The 8,558-nt window shown below is 48.1% G+C and overlaps 1 long non-coding RNA gene across 1 annotated transcript; it reads left to right on the top strand.

Moving 5' to 3' along the window:
• The first annotated feature begins 3,446 nt into the window (after positions 1-3,446).
• On the top strand, positions 3,447-4,997 carry LOC106731706 (uncharacterized). The gene is made up of 3 exons (XR_001367961.3): positions 3,447-3,676; positions 4,087-4,214; positions 4,414-4,997. It is a non-coding gene; the product is annotated as an uncharacterized LOC106731706 (long non-coding RNA).
• Positions 4,998-8,558: the final 3,561 nt, after the last annotated feature.

An 8,558-nucleotide genomic window follows, 5' to 3' on the forward strand; every position in this document is an offset into this window, starting at 1 on the left:
CACCCCCCACCTCTTCCTCAGGAAAAGAAGCCACAGTTTGACATCAGGACAGAAAACTGCCTGCTTTGAAGAAGTTATGAGGCTAAGATTTTATGTGAAACTTTTTTTTTTTTTTTGATAGCCACACAGGGTCAGAACAGCTCAGGGATTGCAGATGGAGAGTTGAAAGCAAGACATGAGTAGTCATTCATCTGCTCTACTCTGTGCTGATTAGGCTTCAAATGGAGTAACGTGGCCAGTTTTGGGTGCCACATTTCAGAAAAGATATGGACAAACTGGAGAAGGGCACCAAACATGATTAAAAGTCTAGGAAACATGGCCGATGATGGAAGATTGAAATAACTGTTTGTTTAGTCTGGGAAAGAGAAGACCAAAGGGACATGATAACAGCTTTCAAGTACCTAAAAGATTACGTACTACAAGGAGGAAGGAGAAAAAATATTCTCCTTAACCTCTGAAAGTCTAACAAGAAGCAATGGGCTTCAATTGCAGCAAGGGAGGTTTAGGTTGGACATTAGGGAAAACTTCCTAACTGTCAGGATGGTTCAGCACTGGAATAAATTGCCTAGGGAAGTTGTAGAATTTCCATCATTGGAGATATTTAAGAGCAGGTTAGACAGACATCTCTCAGGGTATGTCTACACTACCCCCCTAGTTCGAACTAGGGTGGTAATGTAGGCAAACGGAGTTGCAAATGAAGCCCGGGATTTGAATTTCCCGGGCTTCATTTGCATCTCGCTGGGCACCGCCATTTTTAAATGTCCGCTAGTGCGGACTCCATGCCGCGCGGCTACACGCGGCACGGACTAGGCAGTTTGGACTAGGCTTCCTATTCCGAACTACCGTTACTGCTCATTTCACGAGGAAGCCACTGGACACATGGATTTCGTGAGAGCTGGAATGAGCTGACCTCATGCCGTTTTTGTTTCTGTTTTACAAGATGAAAGCAAACAAAAAATCGCAGCTTTAATTTGATTGTTCCAGGAACATCACCACTTTCGAGTTCGGAGAGATTTCATTTTCACCGCACAATAACTACATTCCCGGGCTGAATTATACAGCCATGATTTGGAAGGGGATGCAGAGAGAGTCCCATTGTTGCCCTCTCATTTTAAATAAACATTCAAACATGCTAGACACATGGTTGCATCAACCGTATGCCCACAACGGCAAGATTAATTTACATGGACATTTACCATGACAGCACATGTAAAATTAGGAACCTGCAGACATAGGGACGTGCAGCTCACTGCTGCGTGCAAAGGCACAGAAATGGCACAAACAACGGTGCCCTTCACTGGTCTGAAAATCTGGCCTGCTAATCTCAAGCACACTGTGCTGGGGAAGCGTATCTATCTAAATATCTATCAATTTTTAGAGCATGTTTGTCTGTCTGTCTGCGAGTCCATTTGTTCAAGAACCCTTTCTAAACAGTAAGAGCCAGGGTCACCAAATTTGGTATGCAGCTTCCTCTTCTCCTAACTCAACGCAAGATCAGGGGTTGGTTATAAGAACATAAGAACGGCCATACTGGGTCAGACCAAAGGTCCATCTAGCCCAGTATCCTGTCTGCCAACAGTGGCCAGTGCCAGGTACACCAGAGGGGATGGACCAAAGACGATAATTAAGCAATTTTTCTCCTGTCATCCTTCTCCAGCCTTTGACAGAGGCCGGGGCACCATTCCTTACCCCCCTGGCTAATAGCCTTTTATGGACCTAACCTCCATGAATTTATCTAGCTCTTTTTTAAACTCTGTTAGAGTATGTCTACACTAGCCCCCTAGTTCGAACTAGGGTGGCTAATGTAAGCATTCGAACTTGCAAATGAAGCCCGGGATTTAAATATTCGGGGCTTCATTTGCATGTTCCCGGGCGGGCGCCATTTTTAAACCCCCTTAGTTCGAACTGACTGCCCGTGGCTACACGCGGCAATCAGAAGTTACTCCGAACTAAATCCTTAGTTCGAATTAACTGTTACACCTCATTTCAGGAGGAGTAACAGTTAATCCAAACTAAGGACGTAGTTTGGATTAACTTCTGACTGCCGCGTGTAGCCCCGGGCAGTCAGTTCGAACTCAGGGGATTTAAAAATGGCGCCTGCCTGGGAACATGCAAATGAAGCCCGGGATAAGTGGAAGGAGGTGAGGGAGGAATGGGGTACGAGCCCCTGATGGGGAGGATTGGGGTGGCTCTGTGGGCTTCTCGGGGTGGAAGCTCTCCTGAAGCCCCTTGATTGACCCCCCCCCTCCGGATGGCAGCCTACGGCAAGTGCAGCCGGGCTGATGGCCGAGTGCTGTGATGTGCCGAGTGTGGGCACTCAGGGCACTCCAAGCCAGGACTGCTTTGCAAGCGGGGAACCCCTGAGAACTGTCTGTTCAGGGTGGGGGTCGGGTCCCTTTAAGCACAGCCCTCGGCTAGCCTGAGACAGCAGCTCCACACTCTAAGTCCTAATCTGATGCCCTGCCGGCACTGCTTCCGGCCAGCCTTAACCTCAGTTCAGGGTCCACTCAGTGTGGACATGCTAGTTCGAATTAGCAAAACGCTAATAGCGAACTAGTTTTTAAGTCTAGATGCACTAATTCGAATTAGCTTAGTTGAAATTAACTAATTAGAACTAAGTTAGTTCGAATTAGTGCTGTAGTGTAGACATACCCTTACAGCGTAAACAGACAGTAAGTGAGAGGGGAAAGAGAAACACAGAGAAGTAAAGTGACCTGCCCAAGGTCCCGCTGCCTGTCAGTGGCAGAGCCAGAAATAGAATTCAGTTCCCCAGAGAGCCAATACACCTGTTTGCTAAATAATCCCGCCCCCAACAGTATGAAAAGGTCTCCCCTCCTGCACTCTTCAATTAAGCAGTGGTTTCCCAATAGTTTACTGATTTGCTTCTCAGTCAAGCCACTTTTTCAAATAGCCCAGTCCGGAATGACTGAGTGTTTCTGCTTTGTGGCTATTCTTAGCCCACATAGTATGAGTTCAGTAGGTCTCAGTCCAGTGTCCAATGGACAATTCTCCATATGATGCCAAAATACCAGCCTGGAGGTCATTAACGGTGCCCCATATGGGCTGTCTCTGCCGAGGCCAAGGCGAACAGCCCATGGAGATGGACATGCCTCCACACACACACGTCTGTCTTCACGTGGCCTTCCCAGCCTGTAGAAGTGCTACCCAGCACCTTGCCACGCTGCTTTCTGAACAGTCACTCCACCCCCTCCCCCTCCCCCTGCCACCAGCCCTTCACTCACACCCAGGAAGGGAAAGGGTGTCTCTACCGAGGAGAACATGATCACCAAGTCACAATTCTCCAGCCCTCTGAGCAGGCGGCCTGGCCGAGGCTGGTCTCCCCTTGCCTCTTCTTTTCCCCCCCTCCTGCTTTTCACAAGTTCCTGTTCCATTTCTTCCAGGCATGCAACAGGCCTAGGAATGACTCTTTCGCCCTCCCTCCCACCTCCATTTCCCGTGTGTAATCCAAAACCCATCCTGAAGCAGTGACCACGATCTGTACCATGCATACGCCATAAGATCTGAGATGCACCGGGGAGGAAGCCAGCTGGCATCTTCCCCTCCCCTCTGCTTTCTCTCTGCCGCCATTCTGGGGCTCATGCTGGACTCACTGCTTTCTGGGCTCACCCTGGACCTGCACTGTTCCTGGTAACGAATGCAGCCTGTTCCAACCAAGGTGAGGCATATTTGTGAGTCCAGAGCAGGAGTCAACTGCCTGATGTGTCACATTTCTCATCATAAATCTGGGTAACGCTTTATTTTAATTACTGGGACATTTTCTAACTTTTATTGTTTCTGGCAGAGGCATGTGAAGTGAGCTCATTCATTATATAAGGCATCTGAGCTATTTCTTCAGGGGAAATGGTGTTCTATATAATTCCTGCCCTTTGACAAGGTGCCATTCACCCCCTTACTTAGTATCAAGGGGATTCATGGCCAGGATCAGGGATCTAACCTGCTCCTGAATAATGACAGTGGCCTTGGCAAGGATTTATCTATCCATCCGTCCACTGCACTGCATTTCTAATGCTCCCAGCAGCATAGGTAGCAATATATCACATGTTTCTTTCATGTCTCTTCCTGCAGCTCCGGGAATGCTGCCTTGAGACATTACGGTGAAAGCACAGATGGATCCAAGCTGCAAAATTTGGATCTGAATTTCCCCAGCATTCAGGAGCATGGCGGTCTTGTAGTTTTGATAAAAGCCCATCCCGGTAAGTCAGCTTGTAGGGAAGGGGTAAATAGTGAAGCAAGCCGATGGAGGAGTGCTGCAGCCAGACCAGGATTTAGGAATATTGTGGGTAGAGACAATTGGCACTGGGCAGGTGGTAGTCAGTCTGGGAGGTGGAGGAAACCACAGCATTTGTTAGTGTCCTGTAGCCTTAATGAAGAATCCCCTTTGTATCATTACAGCCAATGTCTGTTGCTGTGCTACTGTGAAGGATGCTACAGGCGGGAGCGACTGGGACTTCCTCTTCAGCCCCACTCAGGGGAGTGACGCTGCAGCAAATCAAGCCCAGGCTGCTGCTCCCATGCCAGTCACTGCCCACGCATGTCAGAGAGAGAGAGATCAAGCCAGGCCTTCTGTCTTCAAAAGGAGACGGAGAAAGCGCATTGAGAGCCCAGATCCAGCAGGTGCTGAGCACTCAATATCTTGCAGGATCAGGCCCTAGCTTCACAGCCAACGATTAGAGGTTAGACAGAAGGGGTCATAACTCAAGCGACCTCTTTGGACAATCATTTGGGCTTTAGGAATTGACTCCTGGCCTTTGTGCTGTGCAGCAAGTCATCTCCCCTTGTCTGTGCATTCTAGCTCCTCCTCAGATGGTACCTTCCTTGTTCATATTGCCGAGTTTAAGATGATGGAATTGGCCACTTGCCCAGGCTGGGAATGGGGGGAGGAGGGAAGCAGTTAGCATAATGGAATGGCTTGCTGAATAAAGTGAAAATCCCATGCAGATAGCACATGGCGTGTATAATGACTCATGGTCCATATTTTCACCAGGGGAAAAATTTAAGACCTGCGTTCAAACTTAAAAGATGGAAATTGTTATAAAGACTTCCATGGTGATAGGTTACCATCTGTTCTGACATAAAACAAGCTAATGGAGTAAATGGGCTGATTTTCCCCCTCTTTTTGTTGTAGGAATTTTCTGCTTTATTGATGAGGTGTGACTCTCTGGCCTGGAGAGATACTAACTTATGCCGTCCAGCCCAAAGAGAATGGAGTGTTTGGCCTAACCACCTACTAGCTAGCCTATTTAAGCTCTTAAATATGAGAAAAGAGCCGTAACTTATAGAATGGAAGATTAAATTGTGATCAACAGTGGAGATCTTCCGTGTGCGCCTTGGCCCCAAAAAAGAACTTTCGCTTGAACAATCTCTATAGCTTCTGTCCCTTGCGAACCAAGCCACTGAGCAGTCGGATACAACATATGCAATAATAATAATAATAAAAATGGCCATGTTTTGGTTGGAGAAACCAGAAATCCTTTTCAGCAGCCTTCCTGTTTCTCTCTCCTTCCTTCATTCTTTCGAATAGATTCATAACAACACATAACTTTTTCCTTCTGCTTTTAAGCAAGAACATACATTTCTTTCTTTTCAGAGAGTCAAATTCTTGGAACTCATACTATATGCATTTTGCTATTTTTACCCACCCTGCTCCTTCCTGTATCCATGGAGTTTCAGCAAAACATTAGATTCCAGTCTCTAATGACATAACCTTCCCCTTTCCTTCCTGCTCGCAAGTTGACTCTCATTTTCTCACTAGGTCTGCTGGCTTCTCTGATTTTTGGAGGCCTTTCCTCCTGTCCCCCTTTCAAGTTTCTTGTTTTCTTTAGTTTCTCTGCAGGCCACCACCTTCTCTCTTCTTTACAGGGGGAAAAGGAATGTCATGTACCCATCATCAGCTAGGTTTTTAAAAGTAAATTCAGAGGGACAGAATCTCTTCTTACACCACAGTAAGTAATTCCTCTGACTTCAAAGGTGCAATGGGCCTGATTCTGCTCTTTAACCACTGTACAACTGGAGTAATTCCATAGCCATCAGCAGGCCCCATTCTCACCTCGGATTGCTCTGGTGTAATTCAAGAGAACAGGATTTACAGGGATGGAACAGATGAGGACGTGCCCTGATCTGGCCTTTCTAAATGCAAACTATATTTTGCTAGGGTCATATCTCCCTAGAGGAGATGGAGGCATTTATGACGCTAGGAAAGTTACAGGGAATCTAGGGCAGGTGTCAGCGGGTTTTTACTCACCCATGAGATTTCTAAATAATTTTTTAAAAATATATAATGTCGCTGATTTAGCAGTGGTCGCAGTGCACAGGGCTTAAGGCACCTCTGACAATCTGCACGTGCTTGGTCTACTTCGCAGCTCCAGCGCTGTCTATTCATGTTATTAACAGGATGCGAGTGAGTAGGAACACAGAGACACCTGGGTCATCGGGAGTGCCTTTCCCCGGCATCCCTAGCATTGCATGTGCCCCAGCATGTCACTGTGAGCTCTGCTCCCATCCTCAGTTGGCAGCCTACAAGAGGGTGCATGATGCTGCCAGTCCAGGCTGTCCCCTGTGACTTTGTCCTCACGCTGGAACCTGTCAGAGGCTGTCATTCCCATGGCGTCACTCAGAGGCTCCTTGTCAGATTTGCTCTCAATGACACACTCTCAAGGAGATAGCATCTCCGGTTTCTGGGGCAGAGCGACTCAGGGGCACTGAAGTTTGGCCATCTGAGCTCTTCTGTGACAACCTGCCCAGAGCCCCATGCCCACACGGAGAACCACCGGGTGCTCAGCGCGCTCCATTCCAATGAAGTCAATGGCTCAGTGCCTCACACGATCAGACCCCTTTCCTCTGCCCAGCGTTACATACCCCGGATGTGCAGCACAAAGGTGCCATCCACAAAGGCTAGCCATCCCATCCAGCACAGGCTACATGGCTCCAAGGCCAAGTACTGGGTGAGTCTCTGGCACGAATAGCTGTCCCCAGGTTAAGGGTGAGGGTAGCCACATAGCAGCCCAGGGAGTTCTACGGTGCTGCTTTTGAACAGCCCTGTGCACACATAATAATTTCCATAAGAGGTCATTCACCAGAAAGTTCATTTCTGGGTGTGGAGTGTCCCCAGAGTCTGGGGTTGTTCAGATCTGGAGATCTGATTTGGGCTCATCCGACCCTTCCAGCAGTTCACGTTACCATGCTGTTATCCCTCCCTTGCCTCTGGTAGCCACATTGTTGAATACCTAGAACCCACCCACCCAATCACACAAGTCGGGTCCCCTGAGTTCCATGCCTGGCTCTGCCACCGGTTTGCTAAGTGCTCTGAGGGGGAGTCATCTTTCTTATCCCTGCCTCAGTTTCCCAATTTATACCTTGGAGATAATGAGTCTTCCCTCCTTGGTAAATTACCTCCAGGTGTGGCTGAACAGCGGTAGGCCGGAACAAAGTATTGTTATGAGAGGCAGTATGGTCTGGGAGTGGGACTCAGGAGACATGGATTCTATTCCTAGCTCTACCATACACCTGGGCTGTGTCTAGACTGGCCAGCTTTTCCAGAAAATCAGCCGCTTTTCTGGAAAAACTTGCCAGATGTCTACACTGGCCGCTTGAATTTCCCCAAAAGCACTGACGATCTCATGTAAGATTGTCAGTGTTTTTGCGGAAATACTATGCTGCTCCCGTTCGGGCAAAAGTCCCTTTTGCGCAAAAGGGCCAGTGTAGACAGCTGAGATTTGTTTTCCACAAAAATGGTGATCGGGGCTTTTTTACGGAAAAGCGTGTCTAGATTGGCATGGATGCTTTTCCGCAAAAGTGCATCATTATAACGTGAACTCTGCGCCAATCTAGACGCTCTTTTCCGAAAATGCTTTTAACAGAAAACTTTTCCGTTAAAAGCATTTCCAGAAAATCATGCCAGTCTAGACGTAGCCCTGCTGTGTGTCTGTGGGCAAGTTTCTTCCCTTGTCTGTGCCTCCCACTTCCCCTCTCCCCGCCCCCTTAATTTCTCTTGTCAATTTACATGGTAAAGACTGCTCAGGCCTGGTCTATATTTAAAACATAGGTTACGTAGTTATGTCTTTCAGGAGTATGAAAAAAACAATCCATCCTCCCCACTCCCTGTTGACCTAACTCTGCTGTAGATGCAGCTAGGCTGAGAGAAGAATTGCTCATGGAGGTGGCGTTCCTACCGCAGTGGGAAAACACCTTCCAGTGCTGTAGACTGTGCCTATGCTACCGTGTAGCTATGGTGCAAACCTCCCCACAGTGTAGACATGGCCTCAGTGCATCTGGAGAGTGGCCTCGATTTTGGTCAAGGTCTCTCCAGCTATAACACAACCACCACACGGAGCTATAGGGTGCAAAGGCACAGGCCGGTGTGAAGGGCGAGTTCTCTCTGCTACCTCACTACACTGCTGTCCAGAAACTCTCATTCCAATGCCCGCCTTCCCGAGTCTGAACTCGCCCGACTGACTGAGCACAAATGCATGTGCCTGCAAGCTGGACCTTTTGTGTCAAGCCTGACACAGGTACCATACCCAAGCGAGCTGTCAAAGGAA

The sequence above is a fragment of the Pelodiscus sinensis genome, chromosome 24 (genome assembly GCF_052426305.1).
Source record: "Pelodiscus sinensis isolate ZL-2025 chromosome 24, ASM5242630v1, whole genome shotgun sequence".
Classification (NCBI taxonomy): domain Eukaryota; kingdom Metazoa; phylum Chordata; order Testudines; family Trionychidae; genus Pelodiscus; species Pelodiscus sinensis.